Consider the following 4,994-nt stretch of genomic DNA (forward strand, 5'->3'; position numbering starts at 1 on the left):
ATCCAGAAATATTGACATAAGAGGGAGACATTATTTACTGTATTACAACATCATCCTCGGTTGGTGTTTTTAAAAAGAAAACTAGCCAAGTATTGTTTCTGGGAGAACTCAGCCAAACAAAGGTTATCTTGAGAAAACTTAAATAATCAGCTACTGGTAGGTGAGTTCACTTACATCCATGAGAGTTAATCAGAAGATAGTGTCCAAACTCACATAGAGAACCAGTGTACCAATCTTTGGAAAGGCTGACAAGTGAGCAAGTGCAACACAGCGTCTTCAGTTAATTTCCTGGGTTGGGTGGATCCTTCTGAACTTGCCCTTGCATGACTGATCTGAGTGCCACTTCCTGTGGCAATCTTTACCTTGTTTTACAAGGAATATGAAAAGAGCCCTGCAAGAAGAGATGTAGCAACATGACACTGCTATAATTGGACTATTTGTAGAGCTGGTGTAGCATACTAGCTATACTTTGTCTGTAAGTAATGAGGTCCCTAGTTCTCCCCTTCAGCATAAACACATTAAGCTGCCGTAGGGAAAAACTACACTAGGGTTAAACATGTCCTTGCATCTAAGGTGGGGGGTTTCCAGTGTATGCTTAACCCTTTAGGTAGAATTTCCCCTGCCTACATGGTCATTTTGTGGTTGCTTGAAAGGAGCTGTATGAATCTATCCTCTGTTATTGTCCTCTCCCCAAAAACATTGCTTCAATGGAAAAAATGAAGTCATGCTAGAGATCACTTTATTTGCTTCCCTTTTTCAGATTTATTTTCAGCTACTATGCATGCCTTTTCATTCAGAAGATAGTCACATGACCCTGTGTGAAATACTTTAACAGGCTTTATATTTGCAACAAGACGCACACAAGCACACCTGAAAGGAAGCAGCTAAAGTTAGCAGGAGATGGTAGAACGTAAAGAAATGGTCCTGATATAACACACAGATGTTTAATGTATAATTAAACAGTAATTGATTCAGAAAGGCACAAAGAATCTCTTTGTGGTTGCGGTGAGTTTAGATAATAAGCCTATTAATATTAGCCAGGTGCCTTCCTTGTACTGTTTTCAATGCCTCCTTGAAAACTTTTTGTTTAGGCAAACCTATCCAGACATGTACTTGGATGTATAATTTTATTAAGCATATTTGTTTCTAAAACTGTTGATTTGATTATGTAGCATAAGGATATAATTTTTTTCCTTACAAGACCATAGTTAAAATGTGGAGGTACTTCGCAACCTTTTTAAAAAATGAAACAGAAAACAAACCTTGACTTCTTCCTTTAACTGTCAAGCACTGATTATTACGTCCAGTGTCTAATCATAACCTGTGTAAATATAGCCTTGTTTGACATAGCTCTAACATTTGAGATTAGGGCTGCATAGACACAAGATTTTATTCTAGAATAAATGGAGATTGAGGTTTTGTTTTTCCTACCTAGTCCATGCACAATCTAGACCTATTGCATAGTTTGTTTTGCCCTCTCCTTGCCATCTTGGTATATACCCACCCACAATGTCATTGGGCAGGTCCAGATAATGGTGTGCACACACACACACCATTGCCAGGACCATCTACATCTGTTTTCAAGTGGACACACTGTGGGGTAATGGTGAATCAATCTGCAATGAGCTGTTGTTTTTGAATTGAAAACAGTTTGTCAAGAAGCACTTGGCAGGGACAAAAATATGCAATTGGTCTAACTTGTGTGTGGTTTAGGTAGAAAAAACAAGAACTCAGTCTCCATTGATTCTAGAATAAAATGTCCTGTGTATGCAGCCTAGGAGGGTGATTACAATGATGCTGATCTTGGCAGTCAGAATTAATGGGGTATCTTCAATACATTTGAGCCCTACTGGTCTATACAGTTACTAGACAAGGCTAATTGTGTGCAAAGCATGGACAGCTTTTCCAATGTACATGCCCCTGACTATGGCAAACTTTAGGGATATGGGCACAAGCCACGCAAAGTCAAGCACTTTTAAATTCCCACTGATTGAATTTGGAGACTTACACACGTTTATGCATTTCCCACACAAATCAATGAGATTTAAAGGTGCTTAGCTTTCATTATGGTTTGCCCTTTGTTTTTTAATGCAGAATTTGGCTAAGGAGTTTCATTAACTGGTTTGCAGTTATTACAACCCATTCTTAAACATTTATGACAGCTTATCTAATTGCAAACCAGAGTAATAACCCTGTATCATGGGAGTAACTTTCATGTTTTGTGATATTGTTTTGGTACATGAACTGGTTCATCCCATCCCAAACGTACTCTAGGATTTATCATAAGGCTATCACTCACAAAGTTGCCCACTTGCTAAATTTTAAAAACATTTGTAATTTGCCCTGGACAGATTTTCTAAGATGAAAAACCACCTAGCCATACAAGCTATCTTATTAACAGTGTATTGTACTGCCATCTTGTGACAGCATTGTTACAACAGAGCTTCAAAATCCTGGAGCATGAAACATGGTATCAGAAAATTTAACTTAACAAGGGCCACAAGGAAATAAGCATGCTTATCTGGCAAAGGTCTGAATCCATCCACAGCAAAATGGCTGCTTGATCTCAGCGGAGCCAGAAAATGTCCCAGTGTGTAGCACACATTAGCATTTTGTTTGTATTTTCATTATCCCCAGTAGTGCAGTGGCAAATTCAGAAGTGCAAGGTCCCTTCATCATAGTCACAGCCACGCCCCTCTCTGTTTTTTTGCTGCTAGGTTGAGAATATTTTTGTTAATGCCTTCTACAACAGATGTCCCTAGGAGCTAATAAGCACAAAAGAGGAAAGTGGTAGCTACTGAAAAGCGTCTTCTAAGTGGCTGACTTACCTCCTTTCACTCTGATTGGAACCAATCAGCAGGAAACGATAAGGTAGCATGTTAAAGGACTCTTCTCAGTAGATAACACACTCCCCTTTCATGCTGATTGGCTCATAGGATGCTGGAGACATTGGGACCCTGTTCCCAAAAAAGTAAGGGATCTAAGACCCTGGACAACTACATCACTGATTCTCCCATCTTTGTCTAGGACTGGTATATTAGGCTGTGAGATTTTCAGATCATGTTGAGATGAAGCTAACACACCTTTGAATAAACAGAATGATTTTATCATTAGGAAATTGAATGTTGTGACACAGACCCTTCCTCTTCCCTTTTGCATGTTTTGTAGCTCCCTCTTTTTCTCACACTTAATTCCAAAGGATGTTTTAGCAGTTAGCACTGTGAATTCTTTTCTTTTAATATAATAGCACCATTTTCTCCTCCTTTCATTCCCTGCTCCTTTTGAAATGTACTCTGTTATGCCATAGAGATTTCCTATTGTTCTGCTACCTTGCATATAAGGATGAAAAGAGCTTATCTTCCTGGCACTTTTTTGTATTGCTTAAAAAGACTCTATCTCCCATGAGCATCACCTATTGCCCTGTCTCACAGGCTTATAATCACCTCTAGTAATATATACTTTTAAGTATATATTAGAATGTAGTGGGAAATTAGAAACTGGGGAAAGATATGAAAAAAGTGAAACAAGCAATGCTAATTGTTAATATCATTTTACTGGAGTGAAGTTATCTACTGAAGGTAATCAAGTGTTAACTACTGGTCATTTACACTGTGTGCATATTTTGTAATAGAAAAACAATAGTGTAATCTTTTCAATTTGTTTTGTATTTATTAATTGCCTAATACAAATTGTTCTCTAAGCAACACACAAACTAATTCAGAAAATTAAAACAATCAACAAAAACAATAATTCCGCACTTTTCAAAGCATTTTCCATCACTTTCCAAACGGCAAAGGGGGCCTCCAAACTCTCAGTATTTTGCGGAAGGAATTCAAATGAATACTGGGAAATTTGGTCTGCACAATTAAAGTGAATTAAAGAGCTTTTTACCCTAGCACAAAAACATATACTTAAAAAAAAGTATTTTTGCAGTTTGGCAAGTGACAGAGAGTGTGGGATGAACTAATTATTAATGGGAATATGTATAAATAATCCTGCAAGCAAATCAGGACGAATGCTCAAACTGTCATATAACTGCCCAGTAAACAATCTTCACTGTTTCCTTCAAAAACCAAAATGCCCTACCATCAACTGCTCCATGGGAAGGATTCCAGGGAAAAGAGAGGGAGGCAGATGAAGGCTACCTCACACCCTGCCCCAACTGAACTGTCTTCTCACCACCTACAACCACTGAGTGATCTGCCATCCTTGGGAAGGATCCTGAGGTGTTTTTGATATGTTAACATTTTTACTGTATTTTAAAATATGTCATTGGGTATTACTTGTAAGCCACCTTGTTAGGATTAGGTGAGATAGAAGTTGTAATAAATAAATAAGAACAAATGCTCAATAAGCACCAGACATAGTCTAACCACTGTGTGAGCTTTGTGCAACCAAATCAGGATGAATGCTCAATAAACAGGTGGATGAGCTGTGCTGGGGTGACAGAGTGCTTTACTTTAACTGCACAAACTTAAAGTTGCTCCTCCACTGGGTGGTTCCTGGACCATTGACCCAGGAGAGATGTGCTCTCTCTGTAGGCTTTCTGTTAAAGGAGTGGTAAGGAAGCTGGGAGGAAACTCTCCTTCCTCCCCTTGGTGCGTTGTGCTCTAAAAAAGTGTTCATGAGCAGCATAAAAGAAGTCTTAAGCCCTGCCTGGAGGGATGTCTATAGACTGGCAGGCGCAGGATTCTTGGTGCTTATAACACAGGAGCTCATGGAGCAGAGCCATTAGGCACTGTAGTGTGTATTGTCTGTGCTGTGATGCAGGGAGGTGTCCTGTGGCCATGTCCCTGACAACTTGACGTCATTGGCTCCATTGTCCTGATGTGCAACCTATACTCTGCACAAGAGGCTACTGTAAGGACAGAATATGGAGAAACGAATTGGTTCCCCATCGGAAAGGGTGTGAGACAGGGTGTATTTTATCACCTTATTTGTTTAATCTATATGCAGAACATATCATACAGAAAACAGGATTGGACCAAGGTGGT

Source organism: Rhineura floridana, chromosome 8, assembly GCF_030035675.1.
Source record: "Rhineura floridana isolate rRhiFlo1 chromosome 8, rRhiFlo1.hap2, whole genome shotgun sequence".
In the NCBI taxonomy this organism is placed as follows: domain Eukaryota; kingdom Metazoa; phylum Chordata; class Lepidosauria; order Squamata; family Rhineuridae; genus Rhineura; species Rhineura floridana.